A 17,318-nucleotide genomic window follows, 5' to 3' on the forward strand; every position below is an offset into this window, starting at 1 on the left:
CATGACATCGGAAGATGAGATTAGAAATGATATAACCGCATTTAAAATAAAGAGGAGAAATATCAAATAAACTAATCAAATTCGAAGAGGATAAAACTCCTTGTTCGGACGGATTGCATCCGCACATTTTAAAGGAACCTAGGGAAGAGACAGCAGCGACACTATTCTGCATACTTGAAGTGTAGTGCCAGAGGACTGGCGGATAGCTAACATACCTATATTTAAGAAGGGAGATAGAACATGTTCAGAGAACTATAGACCAGTCAGCTTAATATCAATAGTAGGAAAAATAATGGAATCCCTACTAAAGGAGAAAATAGAAAAACATATAGAAACGAAAAATATAATAATGAATAGTCAACATTGATTTCGAAAGGGAAAGTCTTACTTGACCAATCTCATTGAATTCTTTGAAGAGGTAACAGAGAGAATAGACAAGGGTAATACAGTAGATGTAATATACCTAGATTTCCAAAAGGCTTTCGATAAGGTACCAGATCGACTAATAAATAAGGTGAGAACATACAGAGTCAGGGGACAAGTAGCAGAATGGATAGCTAGCTGGCTGCAAGACAGAAAGTAGAGAATGGGGGTAAAGGGTAGTTATTCAGAGTGGCAGAAGGTGGGAAGTGGGGTCCCACAAGGATCAGTGCTGGGACTGTTCACAATTTATATTAATGATTTAGACTTTGGAATCAAAAACACAATTTCTAAATTTGCGGACGACACCAAATTGGGAGGGATAGTTAACACTGAGGAGGACTGCAACAAATTAATAAGACATTAATAAACTTGCAGAATGGGCATATCATTGGCAAATGAATTTCAACATGGATGAGTGTGAGGTATTGGCCTGTAATTTCCGATCGGAGGCTTCCTGTGTGCGGAGGCCTCCTATCGGAAAAAAATCAATGAGCTTACCTGAGGGCTTCCAAGGTCCGGACACTTCCGATCCTGGGCCTCTCCAAAGTCGAAATGCGCAGGGCCCACGTATCCCAGGGGCGCATGTGGTTCGCAAGCATCCCTGGGATGACGTGGGCCAGGCCAGCCAATAGGAGAAGGGAATCTCCCTTCATACTTTTGACAGATAGACCTATCAAATATATGAATGGAGATTACCCCAAAAAGACACTAAAAATTAAATAATTTTATTTTTTAATCACATTTTTAAAATGAGTTAAAATTACATTAAATTAAATATTTTAAACAAAAATTTAATTTTTTGAAAAAAATAATTATAGTTTTTTACGGGGCTAAAAATAAACTTACTTTTTTTTAAGTATTTTTAAATTCTAAATGAGTGGAAAAGAAATGTAAAACTTTTTTCAACTCTTATGCTGATAAAAGCAGGCCTTACGCGAGCTTTTACCAGGCGTAAGATTTCTAAGTGATTTCAGCAGGCGGAGGTTCTGCAGAAAGCGGAACTCTCCCCCCGCAGAGGCCCTTCTCCAGGGCAGGCGTTCGATCTGTCAAGAGGATTTTTGACAGATCGGAAATGCCGATTTTCAGCGCATGCGCTGTGCATGCCTGAAACCAGCATTTCCGATGTCCCTACGGGTGGGTACACAGCTCGTACACACCAGTAGGCATCGGAAAATACGGGCCATTACCTTTTGGTAAGAAAAATAAGGAGGTCACATATTACTTGGAAAATAAGAATCTAAATGGGGTAGAGGAGCAAAGGGATCTGGGAGTACAAATACACAAATTACTAAAAGTTGCAACAAGCAGGCAATAGGACAGCACAGCAATAATCGTGGAATAAAACCATGTTGTTGCCAAACAGATAGTTGGGTGGTTAATCCCAGGTTAATGGGTATTTTACATAGAATTCACAGCACAGAAACTGGCCTTCCAGCCCAACTGGTCTGTGCCAGTGTTTATGCTCCACATGAGCCTCCTACCACCCTATTTCATCTAACTATATCAGCATAACCTTCAGTTCCTTTCCCCCTCATGTGTTTAGCTAGCTTTCTCTTAAATGCATCAATGCCATTCGCCTCAACTACTCCTTGCGGTAGCCAGTTCCACATTCTAACCACACTCTGGGTAAAGGAATTTCTCCTGAATCCTTTATTGGATTTATTAGTGACTATCTTATATTTATGACCCCTAGTTTTGGATTCCACCATTTTCTCTATGTCTACCCTATCAAACCCCTTCATAATTCTAAAGACCACTATTAGGTCAATTTCAGCCTTCACTTTTCTAAAGAAAAGAGCCCCAGACTGTTCAATCTTTTCTTAATGGTTATAACCTCTCAGTTCTGATATCATCCTTCTTCAGTGCTTCTACATCCTTTTTGTAACATGGAGTCCAGAACTGTGCAAAGTAATCTCACCTATGGCTAATATATAAATAACAAATAGGAAGAATGTCCAGTGCTTCTATGTCCTTTTTGTAATGTGGAATAGCTGCTGTATGCCGAGTGTCAAAGATGAGAGACCATCTGGGACTGGTGGGGACAAGGATGTTGAAAACAGGTGCCAGGTAGTCAATGAGAAAGTCAACAGAGGTGCTTAAAATGAGCTTTTTCCAGTTTGGATAGTAAGGATAGAAGGGTTGGAGCAGCTAGGAGGATGTAGATGGTGAGAGAGATGTAGACATGGTAAGAAATGGCATCGGTGGTGGAATAGCTTTACATAATTTTGAGATCAGGGCTGGCCATAAGTGTGGGTTGCAGAGTTAATGTGTAGGCTGAGGCTGAGTGAGAACAGAAGGACTTGAGCCTGGTATGGTGGTATGGTATGAGATCAGCTGGGCAGCAACAAATGGGTTGCATAGTGGATTGAGAGGGGAATGACGATGGTACAGGGTGAGGGGCATGAATGACAAAGATCAGGAAGAGGAGTGGGAGAATAGGAGATGAAGAGGAGGACAGAGTGGGACAGAAGCAAACTAATGGAGGGGAAGAGCAACTCAAATCTGAAGTGGGAGCCAAAGTACACATGTGGGTGGACACAGAGTAGAAGCCCAGACTTACGTATATAGCTTTTGCATAATTATAAGCGTCTTTCAAATAGAAGCCCGAGAGTGGCAGCCACAGCCTGAGACCTGCTTGTCAGCTGGACAGAATATGGCCTGCTGTGGTGGCCAGAAACTGACAGGCTGGTGGTTAGAGTCCAAGGCTCAAAGTCGAGGGCTGCATTGTGGTCAGAGGTGTTGCAGCCTCCCCTGTGTTTGGCACATTGGGCCTATAGGATGATCAGTGTCCAGGGTCTGCCCAGTGGTCGGAGTCTGAGTCCTACTTGATGGTCAGGGCCTTGGGTCTGCCAGTGGTAGGAATTTGGGAGTGACTGGCGGCCAGAGTCGAGAACTCGCTGGGAATTGTAGTGCAGGTAATTCTGGGATATTATCCACAGTGGAATTGGGGCTGCTGTCTTTTGTCTCTGTCCCCCAAAATAATATGTACTCTTTTGGCTTTTCAGTTACTTCTAGATTTAGTGTCGCTGGAGACCGTCCTCTGGGAGAATTTTGCAGCAAGCTCCTCCATTACTGAAAGGACCTTGGTGTTAGTGTCGGCCATTCACAGGTGGTGCACTGGAAAGGAACAAATGGTATTCCGGCAGTTTCAAACAATTGCAACTAACATCATGTGTAGGTACAGACTTGCTGATTCACAGAGGCTGGGGTTAGCTGTGTGTTTACTAAGTGACACCGTTAGCAATTTGAGTGTAATGTGTATATAACATCCGGTGATTTGATACATCATCACCTTATCCTTATGGTATTGATTGAAACATGATCCTGGCACTGACAGCTGTGTGATGAAAATAGCAAATGCTACCAGTGTGATATGCTGACATCTACGTGCTGTATGGCACAGAGCTGAGTGACAGGAGTGCAGATTAGGAATCAGGGCACAGAGGTCTAGGATTCCGACCGCGATTACCATCCATTCCTACTAATACAGGACGATCCGTGCATGGTGCTCCAATTCCTGATCCATGCTCCCGTCACGTGAAGCTCTGCATTGGGAGTGCTCATTCCCAAAATCTATCCCGTAATGTCTTGATGCCATTGACCGTTCCCTTTTCCTTTTCCAGCCTGTGCTGCTGTGTGAACGGCTCACGCCTCACTCTCCTCTTTCTGTCAGATCTGGCGCTATGTCTTGATTCAGTCACACCTGTCGTTCTGCCGTCCCTCCTGAAAGAATGATCATACTTGGCATTTTAATCAGTCTGCAACATCCCGAGCCAACTTTATCTCTTGATGCTGCGGTGAATTGTAACACCCCTCCTGCCACTCCACCTGGCATTAGCTGACCCAGCACGAACCTGCCACTCTATCTGGCTTGATGTGCTGACATAAGATTTTCCACATAGATATGTATCTTTATAGTAGAAATCTTTTCATCTACTTTCTCAAAAGGAGGCAATCTGATGCTAAGCTATTTTTTTCTAGAATACTTTTATATACGTAGGGGGTAATTTTAACCTAATCCACCCATTGGGAAACTGTCAGGATCGGGTGCAATGCTGGTTTTACATCGGCCCGATGTTACTCTCGATTGAAGTCAGTGGAAAGTAATATTGGGCGGAGTGTAAAATTAGCGTTCCACCCGATCCCATTTCCTGCACAGTAAGTTATGTTAAAATTACCCCCACAGTGTTTCTTGTATTTCTTACCACAGTGCTGACTATTTCCATAAGGATTTCAAACCGACTTTAGGCCCCCATTTTAACTCCAGGTGGATTCCCCACTCAGGCCTGAGTTAAAATTACAGTCGGGTCTCAATGATGTCATCGGACCACAACGTGAATATGTAAAGAAGGACCCCATTGGCTCCGGGCGCCTGTCCTTGCTGCCTGCTCAGGAGAGCAGGTTAAAATTGCAGTTGTTGTGATCATGGCGGCTTTCGGACAGGTAAGAGCCAGAGCGATTTTAACTACCCACCCGCCAGGTTTCTGCTGAGCAAGTAGGGTTAAAATCACCTCCTTTCAAACCTTCTTAAATAACCCTGAAAACAGTTAGCAATACTTGGATTAGAATAACCATCGGCCACATTTAAAAATAGCTGACTGTCATACATGTAACTGCACAAATCACACAGTCCATGGTCGCTCAAACGTAACTTGTATTTTTCCTCAATCTTTTCAAATAACTGAACAAAACCTTCTACTGAGTTAAACTTGGTATAAGATTATGACTTCAGCTGAGTTTCAAACTTCTTGGGCCAGATTTTTCTGAAACAATAATGGCATGTGAACGACGCACACCGTTATTAATGCACAAAACGGCCAGCAACTTCTGGCGAGGAAGAGATACCCCAGGAATTGCGAATCGCCACACGTTGCTGGGCGAATCGCACCGTTAGCTTCACGAAATGACATCTTGCACTTAACCTCCCTGTGATTTTCATGAAGTTGCACATTTGCACAATACTTGCCCATTAAACACGCCACAGAAAGTTAAGTCTAGTAAGTATCAGCGTAAGTAGATTTTTAACAATGTGCTAATTGTTAATGAGTGCCAGTTAACCTCTCTTACCCAGAATGTGTATAATTATAAGTGTGGAGTCTCATTCCTTCAAGTTGGAAATTGTTTTAGGAGATTTTTTAAATGTCAAATTTTTAAAAAAGTATTTTTTATTCTTACTTTTCCTTTCTGTCTCCTTGTTCCCTCTCTCTTAATCCAATCTCTCTCCCTTTATTTATTTCTCTTTCTGTACTTGATTTGACATTGAATTCAGCCACTCTAATTCACCCTGTTTCTCAGTCCTTCCTCTGTTTATTTCTCAATCTTTTAATCTCATTGGCTAAGGATACTGTTTGTCCCATTCTTCACCAAGGTCCAAGATGCCCTGTTGCCCTCGCTGCACCATTACCAGCTCGCACTTCCAGCAACTTATTGGGTAAAAAATGTTTCAACCTAAATGTGCACGAACAAGTCTAACTAACCGGGTACGCCGCGAGACGGTGGCAGCACAGTGGCATAGTGGTTAGCACTGTTGCCTTACAGCGCCAGGGACCCGGGTTCGAATTTGGCCTCGGGTGACTGTCTGTGTGGAGTTTGCACATTCTCCCCGTGTTTGCGTGGGTTTCCTCCGGGTGCTCCGGTTTCCTCCCACAGTCCAAAGATGTGCGAGTTAGGTTGATTGGCTATGATAAATTGACCCTTAGTGTTAGGGGGATTAAATACGTGGGGTTACGGGGATAGAGTGGGATATGTGTTGGTGTAGGGGTTACGGGGATCGGGTGGGATATGTGTCGGTGCAGGCTCGATGGGCCGAATGGCCTCTATCTGCACTGTGGGGTTTCTGTGATTCTGTGAGATGCCCCACTCCTACAATGTGGCCCATCATGTATTGTGACTGGGTTTAAAGGGACAGCCACCAAGCCAAACTAGGCAAAAACAAATCCTTAAGCGGCCACCTCCTTTAATCTGAGCAGCAGCTCTTTAACGACCACATCTAACTAACCATGTTACTGTTGTTGTATACAAGTATGCAGGAAGCTTGGTAAATGAATTCATGGTGTCACAAGGTTGGCAGGATGAAGACTCGACTCATATTTCTTTGATCAATAAAAATCTCATTGTGTCAAATAAATATTTGTAAAAGGTTATTTTTATTACATTTTAACACTGACATGTTTTTTTTATCAAGAACCTTCATTGAAAGATCAGGACCATAGTGAATGACAACACTAAATGTAGGAGCGAAAATGACGTAACTGAAGAAGTAATGTTATGTGACACCAAGTTGGGTTTTAAAGCAGTAGATTGTAGAAAGAAGTGAAGACCAAGGGAGGTAGGGAGATTCTAGAGTTGCACGTTAGTCTTCAGATTGTCTCATTACTGCGATAGTGTCTATGTGCTTGTGTGAGCGTGTATATTTATGGTAACATATGAAGATATACAGTCACTTAATGTTGAATGGCAATGGTGAGTCATATTGTTGGTTACTGGCAGTTCAATGATGCGACTACAGAAAGTGTAAAGTCCGCGCCTCAATAATACACTGACTTCGGGAGAACAGTTTAACAGGTACTTTACTGAACAAGGGCAGCTTGAAACTGAAACTACAGAAGCCTGCTAGGGCCTTTTATACAGGGGTGGTCACTGCCGGTACTGCAGTCTAAGACCCGTTATTCCCTTAAAGGTACATACACAACAATTCCTCCCCTTTTAGATAAACAGTACATAACATTCATTTAACAACTAAATAATAACTAATTACAATTACAATTTCCTCAGTAATATATACATCAACTGAAATAGTCATTTATAAGTTCAGTCTTTGAGGAGGCTTCCTGACCCGGACTGGATAGCGCCTTTCTCGAGTATCCTGTTCTGGCGGTGGAGTCAATTCTGGCTCATTGTCATTGGTTGGTTCGTCAGCTTCCAATAACCCTGCTTCTGAGGTAGACGCAATCTGTACTTCGGGCTCATTACCAGGTGCACATGCTTGTGGTACAGGTTTGGCTTGTCCCTGCGACTCCAGAATCTGGTCAGCATGGCGTCTCACGATGCTCTCTCCAACGTCCACTGTGTACATTAGTGGTCCCTGCTGTGTGCATATCGTGCCTGGCTGCCAGTTTTCTGTTCGGTAGTCGCGGGCCAAGACTGGTTGCCCTATCTTGAAGCTCTTGGTTGGCTTCTCATTTATGTGCTGGAACTACTTATCCTCAACATCTCGTCTTATGTTTGGTTTGAGCAAATCCAAGCGACATCTTAGTCTCCGGTTGAAAAACAGTACGGCTGGAGTTTGGTTGGTTACTGCATGTGTCGCATTCCGGTAAGCAAACAGGAAGTTATCCACCTTGTGTTGCAGTGGTATGTCGTCATTATACATTGCCTTTATGGCCTTTTTAAAGGTCTGAACAAACCTCTCAGCCAATCCATTTGTGGCTGGATGATATGGGGCAGATGTGTAATGTTTCACCCCATTATTCTTCAGGAACCTCCGGAAATCCTCAGACAAAAACTGTGGGCCACTGTCGGAACAGATCTGTTCTGGTAACCCATTCCTGGCGAAGATGGTCCTTAGGACTGCAATAGTTTTCTCCGTGGTGGTGGAGGACATTTTAATGACCTCTGGCCATTTCGAATGGGCGTCCACAGCGATTAGAAACATTGAGTCCATAAATGGACCAGCGAAATCAATGTGTACCCGTTGCCATGGAGATGAGGGCCACTCCCATGGATGTAGCGGGGCCTGTGGTGGAGCGTTTTGGACCTTCTGGCATCCTGTGCATCTCTTGGTCATATCCTCGATTTCTTTATTGATTCCCGGCCACCACACAAACGCCCTGGCTGGGCTTTTCATTTTTACCCCACCCAGATGACCCTCGTGAAGCTCATTGAGTACTCTATCTCTCAACTTGGGTGGAATTACCACTCGGGATCCACACATCAAGGTTCCCCGGCACACTGACAGCTGTTCCCTCCTTGGCGAGAATGCTGGCAACAGTGAGTCGCCATATGCTGGCCATCCCTTCACCGTCAAATCATAGACCCGAGAGAGTGCCGGGTCATTTCGGGTTTCCTTCTCAATACTTGCGTTTGTAACAGGCAAACATTCGACTATGGTCGCATGGAATATCTCCACAGGGTCCACTGCAGATGCTTCTTCCACCATAGACAACGGTAGGCGCGACAGCCCATCAGCGTTTCCATGTTGTTTCGTACCTTTGTACTCTATGTCATACTGATGTGCCCCTAGAAAAAGTGACCATCTCTGCAGCCGTTGCGCCGTCATCACCGGAACGCCCTTCTTTGGGTTAAAAATTGAGACCAGGGGTTGATGATCAGTCAGTAGGTGAATTTCTGCCCGTGCAGATAGTAATTGAACTTCTTCACCCCCCACACCAGGCTGAGGGCCTCCCTGTCAATCTGGGCGTAGTTACGCTCGGCTGAGGTTAGCGAGCGCGATGCAAAGGCTATTGGCCTCTCTGAACCATCACGGAATTTGTGTGACAGCACCGCTCCAATGCCGTAAGGTGACGCATCACATGCCAACCGAATCGGTAGTGTTGGGTTATAGTGGGCCAATACTTCTTTTGAAGTGATTTGGCATTTACATTCCTGAAAGGCACGCTTACACTCATCACTCCATTTCCATGTTACACCAGTTTGAAGGAGGGCGTTCAGTGGGTGCAGAATTGTAGATAAATTCGGCAAGAACTTATGGTAGTAGTTCACCAACCCGAGGAACGACCTCAGTTGCGACACATTTTCTGGTGCTGGAGCCTTGACTACAGCCTCAATCTTGTCCGGCGACTTATGCAACCCTTCCTCATCAATCATGTGGCCACAATACGAGATTTGTCTCCTGAAGAACTCGCATTTGGGACGGTTGGCTCGTAGCCCATATTCCTGCAATCTCGTGAGCACCTGTTCCAGGTTGGCAAGGTGTTCATTGTCATTTTCGCCCGTAACCAGGATGTCGTCCAAATAACACTGGGTCACCAGGATCCCTTGCAGGACTTGTTCCATTGCCCTCTGCCACATAGCCGGGGCCGATGCTACCCCAAATACCAGTCGATTTTACTGGTAAAGGCCTTTGTGAGTGTTTATCGTGAGGTATTTCCTAGATGCTTCTTCCACCTCCATTTGTAGATACGCTTGAGCCAGGTCAATCTTTGTAAAACGTTTCCCTCCAGATAGTGAGGTGAAAATATCTTCTATCCGCAGAAGCAGATACTGTACTGTGTGCAGGAATGGGTTCACAGTCACCTTGAAGTCCCCACAGATGCGAACCTTCCTTGGCTCCCCAGGTGTGCTGCTCCATGCTTTCTTCATTACAGGAACGATGGGTGTGGCCCACTCGCTCCAGTCCACCTTAGACAGCACCCCCGAACACTCCAGACTCTCCAGTTCAGCTTCCACAGCTGGGCGTGTCGCGTATGGCACCAGTCTGGCCATGAAAAATTTTGGGGTTGCGTTATCCTCAATCTTTATGGTTGCCTTTACTCCTTTTAGAGTCCCAAGTCCTTGTTGGAACACCTCTTCCGCGTCAGATAGAATTTGTGACAGACGTCCAGGTGCGACGTCATCATCTTTTTTGTCAGTCACAGTTAGTGCCAGAATGGAATGCCAATCCAATTGTAGTCTTCGGATCCATTCACGTCCCAATAATGGTGGTCCTCCATCTCGTAGTATATACATGTATAGTTTCTGTGTTTCCTTTCCGTTATATTCAATTGGCACCCTTATTTTTCCTCTGGGGTAGACCTTTTGCCCCATGTATGTCTTCAATACAATGGACGTGTCCTTTAAGGGTATGTGTGAGAATAGCCACTCATAGTCTCGTCGATTCATGACAGTTAGGGCTGATCCTGTGTCCAATTCCATCTTCACTGGGGACCATGCTATCATGAGGGTGACCCAAATGGTTCGGTGATCTTCTTTTGCGATCACGTTGTGTAATTTTAAACAACTTAGTCGCCTGCTCCCGGAGTCCTTATCACTCTCCTGATCTTCGGAACTACTATCTGTCAGTTTCTTTACTTTCCTGTACTGTTCCTTAGTAGTTCTTGTCATGTTGGTCTTCTTTCCCGACCTGCAGACTCTTGCTATATGTCCCATCTTCCCGCATTGCCTGCATATTTTGTCTTTGAACCAGCAATCCTTCTGCTCATGGGTTGTTCTGCCGCAGCGATAGCACTTTTCGGCTCCATACGCCATTTCGTTAGAGCTGTATTCTTGTGGTTTCTGTTGTATTTCCGCAGCTCCCCATGCTGCTGCTTCATAGGATACTGCCACACTGAAAGCCTGTTCTAGCATCAGGTCCTTTTTTGAAAGTAGTCGTTTCTGGATTCCTTCACTCTGGAGCCCGCAGACAAACTTATCCCGTAAGGTGTCTGCCAGTCCTGCTCCGAACTGGCAGTGCTTCGATAACTTGCATAGTTCCGTAAGATAGTCAGCATTGCTCTCATCTTTGTGCTGGTTTCTTTTATGGAACTTGAATCTTTCTGCTATCAGCAGTGGTGTAGGGCTTAGGTGTTCCTGTAAGATATGAACAATCTCCTCAAAAGTTTTCTCCATTGGTTTAGCTGGGGTAATTAAATTCCGCAATAGGCCGTACGTATTCGCACCCATCAGAGTTAATAATACCGATGCCCTCTTTCCATCGGCCACCTCATTTGCCTTGCAGTACACTTCGATTCTTTCTACATACGTGGTCCAGTCTTCTACCTCATTGTCGAAAGCAGTGATACTGCCACTTTTCGGCATCTTGGGCGATTTAAAATGGCGCCTCCCGCGCTTTTCCTTCTTCCCCAACGGGATAAAATGGCGCCTCCCGCACTTTTGCTTCTTCCCCTTACTGCCACGCTGCTCCTAGCATTCTACGGGGTAATGGCGGCGACCCGCAGCTTCGGTGCTTCTCGCTTTCCTTCCCCCCCCATTTGGTTTCTCTCCGCTGTCCTGTTCTCGAGCACTGACCGCGCCCTGTGCACTCCACCCTCTCTCTCTTGTTTTCTTTTCCCGGCGACGCTACGCGGCCCGATTTGCAGAGCCGCTCGATCGAGCTTGAGCCCGCCGCAGTCCGGAAAGGTCAGCGCGCTACCTGCTACCAGCACGATTCGCTGGAACCACAGTCTCTCCCGCAATTCTCCAAACACCGATGGATTCTTTGGGCGGTTGCCCTCGGTCGACGCCCGTTGCTCAGACTACGACCTTCCAGGACCTTCCTTTCAGGCGAGATCCCCGTGAGATGATGCCACACTGCAGGTGAGTTCGAACTTACTCGTCGCCACTGTAAAGTCCACGCCTCAATAATACACGGACTTCGGGAGAACAGTTTAACAGGTACTTTACTGAACAAGAGGCAGCTTGAAACTGAAACTACAGAAGCCTGCTAGGGCCTTTTATACAGGGGTGGTCACTGCCGGTACTGCAGTCTAAGACCAGTTATTCCCTTAAAGGTACATACACAACAGAAAGAACATACAATTAACATCAACACCAATAACTTCACTTCCTACGTTGTCTATCCTTATGGACAGTATAAGCTAGTTGGAATCATACCTAGCACAAAGGAAGTTGGCTGTGGTTGTTGAAGGTCATTCATCTCAATCACATGACATCACTGCAGGAGTTCCTCAGGGCAGTGTCCTAGGCCCAACCATCTTCAGCTGTTTCATCAATGACCTTCCCTCCATCATAAGGTCAGAAGTGGGGATGTTCGCTGATGATTGCACACTGTTCAGCACCATTCGAGACTCGTCAGATACTGACGCAGTCCGTGTCCATATGCAGCAAGACCTGGACAACATTCAGACTTGGGCTGACAAGTGGCATGTAACATTCGCACCACACAAGTGCCAGGCAATGACCATCTCCAACAAGCGAGACTCTAACCATCTCCCCTTGACATTCAATGGCATTACTATCGCTGAATCCCCCACTATCAACATCCTGGGGGTTACCATTGATCAGAAACTGAACTGGACCAGCCATATAAATACTGTGGCTACAAGAGCAGGCCAGAGGCTGGGAATTCTGTGGCGAGTGTCTCACCTCCTGACTCCCCAAAGCCTTTCCACCATCTACAAGGCACAAGTCAGGAGTGTGATGGAATACTCTCCACTTGCCTGGATGAGTGCAGCTCCAACAACACTCAAGAAGCTCGACACCATTCAGGATAAAGCAGCCCACTTGATTGGCACTCCATACACCACCTTCAACATTCACTCCCTCCACCACCGGCGCACTGTGGCTGCAGTGTGTACCATCTACAAGATGCACTGCAGCAACTCGCCAAAGCTCCTTCAACAGCACCTTCCAAATCCGCGACCTCTACCACTTAGAAGGACAAGGGCAGCAGACGCATGGGAACATCACCACCTCCAAGTTCCCCTCCAAGCCACACACCATCCTGACTTGGACCTGTATCGCCGTTTCTTCACTGTCGCTGGGCCAAAATCCTGGAACTCCCTTCCTAACAGTATTGTGGGTGTACCTACACCATATGGACTGCAGCGGTTCAAGAAGGCGGCTCACCACCATCTTCTCAAGGGCAATTAGGGATGGGCACTAAATGCAGGCCTAGCCAGCCAGCGACGCCCACATCTCATCAATGAATTAAAAAAAAATTGATTAAATGGCATTGGTTGAGATTGTGCACATTCATTCACTTAGGCCCAACACAAGTTGCTGAATAGAAGCTAGCTGTGTACCATTTTTTTTTAAGTAGGGAAATCAGGATGAAAAGCCACAACTCCTAGTACAGGAGGCCGCCATGGTTGAAAAGAGTAGGATAGAAAGCAAGTGAAATCAAGGAATAGTGATCAGGTTTTAAAAACCTGTACACTGTAAAAGCATGAGTAGACTGAACACAGTAAGGAGCTTCACAGATTTGAGGTCATGGGAAAGAATGAGTTAAAGAAAGAAGGCAATGTGGCGAGATTTGAGTTCAAGGTAGTGAGGATACAGTGAGGATATGTAAGATGATGTATCTGGACAGTAAGAGAAAAAAAGAGAAGGAAATTCAGAGGAACACTGGCCACAGTGGTACAAACAAAATACAGGAAACTTTGGTTTATCCGGAGGTTGTATGTCCGGAAACCTCGATCTAACGGCAGAAATCAGCAGCCGTTTTGGTTTGGTTTTTTTTCTTCTCCTAGCATTTTTTTAACAGTCAGGCTCTGGAAAGCATCTCTGTAGCTTAGCAACAGCTTCAGAGACACTTCCAAGGTACAGGCCGAGTGTTTACAAGCTGTTGCTAAGCAACAGTGTTTGTTGTCAGATACGGAGATGAAAACCTCCGTATCCTTCAACATTAGCGCTGGTCTATCCGGAAGTTTTGATAGATCGGCAGCAGCTCGGTCCCGTCGGTGCCGGATATCGCGATAGATTTCCTGTAGATAGAAACATGAAAGTTTGTGAAGAAGAGAGAAATTAGAGGGATCTTCTGCCTAGACACCTGTCATTCAGTAGGAATCCTGACTTTTCTCTTACCATTCTGCATTCTTCAACCGCAATCAACCATTGTCACTGAATAGTCTGCGGGAGGGGACCAGAATATGTTGCACTCTGTTTGCGATGAGTTAGGTGGGGGGGTACCGGAGGGGTCAGGTAAGGTTGCCGACTCTGGTTGGATGTATTCCTGGAGGCTTCATCACACAACCTCCCACCTCCAAACACCCCGCCCAGTCAAGCAGCCTTTGTTCCTGTCTCAAATATTTTTATTACCAATAAAAGAAAGAAAGACTTGCATTTATATAGCGCCTTTCACGACCACTGGACGTCTCAAAGCAATTTACAGCCAATGAAGTACTTTTGAAGTGGAGTCACTGTTGTAATGTAGGAAACGCGGCAGCCAATTTGCATACAGCAAGCTCCCACAAACAGCAATGTGATAATTGTTGTATCCGTGTGTTAATGGAGACATGGAATGCAGGAGTTGGTTTAACAGGTGTTTACTGAACAAAGTCTGGAGGTGAACTAAAAGATACAAGACACTATACAGGCTTATATACCCGAGTGGTCACTACCGGTATCACAGTACACAGGGGCTCTTAAAGGTACATACACTACAATTCCTCCCCTTTTAGATAATTGGTACATAACATTTTAAGTAATCATTAATTAACATGTTTACAAGAACAATAATCTACACATTTGCTGCAGTTAATCAATTATAAGTCAGTCTCTCTGAAGGCTTCCTGACTCGGTCCGGATAACGCCTCGGTGGTGTAGTAGTTTTCGGTGGTGTAGTAGGTTCTTTTGGCAAGGTCGATTCGGCTTGAATGCCAGTGTCGGGTTCATCTGGTTCCAGTATCACCGGATCGGAGGTAGATACTATGGGTATCTCTGCTTCATCATTAGGCATATAGAGTTGTGGTGTAGGTTGTCCCTTTTCGGATGACTCTATGATCTGGTCAGCATGGCGCCTTATTATACTTTCTCCAATGTCCACGGTATACATCAGCGGTCCTAGTCGTGTGCAAATAGTTCCAGGCTGCCATTTCTCGGCACGATAGTCCCGGGCCAAAACTTGTTGACCTATCTGGAAGGTTCTAGTTGGCCTTTCATTCATGCCTTGAAATTGCCGGTTCTCTACGTCCCTTCTGATGTTTGGCTTGATCAAATCCAGCCGGCATCTTAGTCTTCTATTGAAAAACATCATGGCGGGAGTTTGGTTTGTAACCACATGTGTTGCATTCCTGTACGCAAACAAGAAGCTATCTACTTTATGTTGTAGATTTATGTCTTCATTACCCATGGCCTTTATGGCCTTCTTGAAGGTCTGGACAAACCTTTCAGCTAACCCATTGGTGGCGGGATGGTATGGGGCGGACGTGTCGTGCTTAACCCCATTGTTTTTTAAGAACTTCCTGAATTCTTTGGACACAAATTGCGGTCCATTATCAGAACAGATCTGTTCAGGCAGCCCATTCCTGGCAAATATGGTCCTTAATACTATGATGGTTTTTTCCGTGGTGGTGGAGGACATCTTTATTACCTCCGGCCACTTGGAGTGTGCATCAACCGCGATTAAGAACATTGAGTCCATAAATGGACCAGCAAAGTCGATATGTACCCTTTGCCATGGAGATGAGGGCCACTCCCATGGATGTAGAGGGGCTTGTGGTGGGGCGTTTTGGGCCTTCTGGCATCCTAGACAGCTCTTGGTCATTTCTTCGATGTCTCCATCGATACCTGGCCACCACACAAACGCTCTAGCTAGGTTCTTCATTTTCACTCCACCCAGATGCCCCTCGTGAAGCTCCTTTAGCACTTTATCCCGGAGTTTGGGTGGAATCACCACTCTGGATCCACACATCAAGGTTCCTCGGCACACTGACAGCTGTTCTCTTCTTTGCGAGAATGCTGGCAACAGTGGTTCGCCATGTGCTGGCCATCCCTTCACCGTTAAATCGTAGACTCGTGAGAGAGTCGGGTCATTTCTCGTTTCCTTTTCAATGGTAGAATTTGTTACTGGTAGACATTCCACTATGGTTGAGTGGAACATCTCCACTGGGTCCACTGTAGGTGCCTCTTCTACCGTTGGCAATGGTAGGCGCGATAAACCGTCAGCATTCCCATGCTGTTTTGATCCTTTGTATTCTATGTCATATTGGTGTGCCCCTAGGAAAAGGGACCACTTCTGTAGCCTTTGCGCTGTCATAATGGGAACGCCCTTTTTAGGGTTGAATATGGAGACGAGGGGTTGATGGTCAGTCAACAAGGTAAATTTTTGTCCGTGTAGGTAATGGTTGAATTTCTTCACTCCCCACACCAGGCTGAGTGCTTCCCTGTCGATCTGGGCATAGTTACGCTCAGCTGAGTTCAATGAGCGTGACGCAAAAGCTATCGGCCGCTCCGAGCCATCAGGGAATCTATGCGATAATAGCGCTCCTACGCCGTAAGGGGATGCATCGCACGCCAGTCTGATTGGCAGTGATGGGTTGTAATGAGCCAACACTTCCTTGGACGTGATCAAGCCTTTGCATTTATGGAAGGCACGTTTACAGTCTTCGCTCCATTTCCAAATTACTCCCGTTTGTAGCAGTGCGTTAAGAGGGTGCAGAACAGTTGACAAGTTCGGTAAAAATTTATGATAGTAATTTATCAATCCCAGGAATGACCTTAATTGTGAGACATTTTCAGGTGCTGGGGCTTTTATGACCGCTTCAATTTTTTTCAGGTGACTTATGCAACCCTTCTTCGTTAATTATATGGCCACAATATGATATTTGTTTCTGGAAAAATTCACACTTGGGGCGATTTGCTCGTAGGCCCCGTTCTCTCAGCCTAGTGAGCACCTGCTCCAAATTGGCAAGGTGCTCGTTGTCATTTTCTCCTGTTACAAGGTTGTCGTCTAGGTAGCATTGAGTCCCCGGAATCCCTTGTAGGACTTGCTCCATAGCTCTTTGCCAGATAGCTGGAGCTGATGCTACTCCGAAAACCAGTCGATTGTACTGGTACAGGCCTTTGTGTGAGTTTATCGTGAGATACTTTTTAGAGGCCTCCTCAACCTCCATCTGTAGATATGCCTGTGCCAAGTCAATTTTGGTGAAACGTTTCCCTCCGGATAGTGAGGCGAAAATATCTTCTATCCTCGGAAGAGGATACTTTACCGTGTGAAGGACCGGGTTTACAGGCACCTTGAAGTCCCCACAGATGCGAATTTTTCTCTGTTCTTCAGATTTATCATTATTCAACGTTTTCTTCATGACCGGGACGATGGGTGTTGCCCACTCGCTCCAATCTACCTTGGATAACACGCCTGCCTTTTCCAAATTCTCCAGCTCTGCCTCGACTGCTGGACGAATTGCGTATGGCACCGGCCTTGCCTTAAAAAACTTGGGAATTGCCACATCTTCCACTTTTATTGAGGCGGTGACGCCTTTCAAGGTTCCTAGTTC

At 45.7% G+C, this 17,318-nt stretch overlaps 1 long non-coding RNA gene across 4 annotated transcripts in view; it reads left to right on the forward strand.

Annotated features, from left to right (window-relative positions):
* Nucleotides 1–17,318, forward strand: part of LOC147105337 (uncharacterized) — a 34,826-nt gene that overhangs the window by 5,684 nt on the left and 11,824 nt on the right. For 2 of the 4 annotated variants that reach the window (XR_015081734.1, XR_015081736.1), the window contains 2 exons: nucleotides 3,429–3,597; nucleotides 4,691–6,125. This is a non-coding gene — a long non-coding RNA (uncharacterized LOC147105337). Of the gene's footprint in view, nucleotides 1–3,428; nucleotides 3,598–4,690; nucleotides 6,126–17,318 lie in introns of those variants that run through there. The other 2 variants (XR_015081735.1, XR_015081737.1) reach the window with 2 other exon arrangements.

This window comes from Somniosus microcephalus, chromosome 18, assembly GCF_052327205.1.
Source record: "Somniosus microcephalus isolate GS21.2 chromosome 18, FLI_Smic_1.0, whole genome shotgun sequence".
Taxonomy (NCBI): Eukaryota; Metazoa; Chordata; class Chondrichthyes; order Squaliformes; family Somniosidae; genus Somniosus; species Somniosus microcephalus.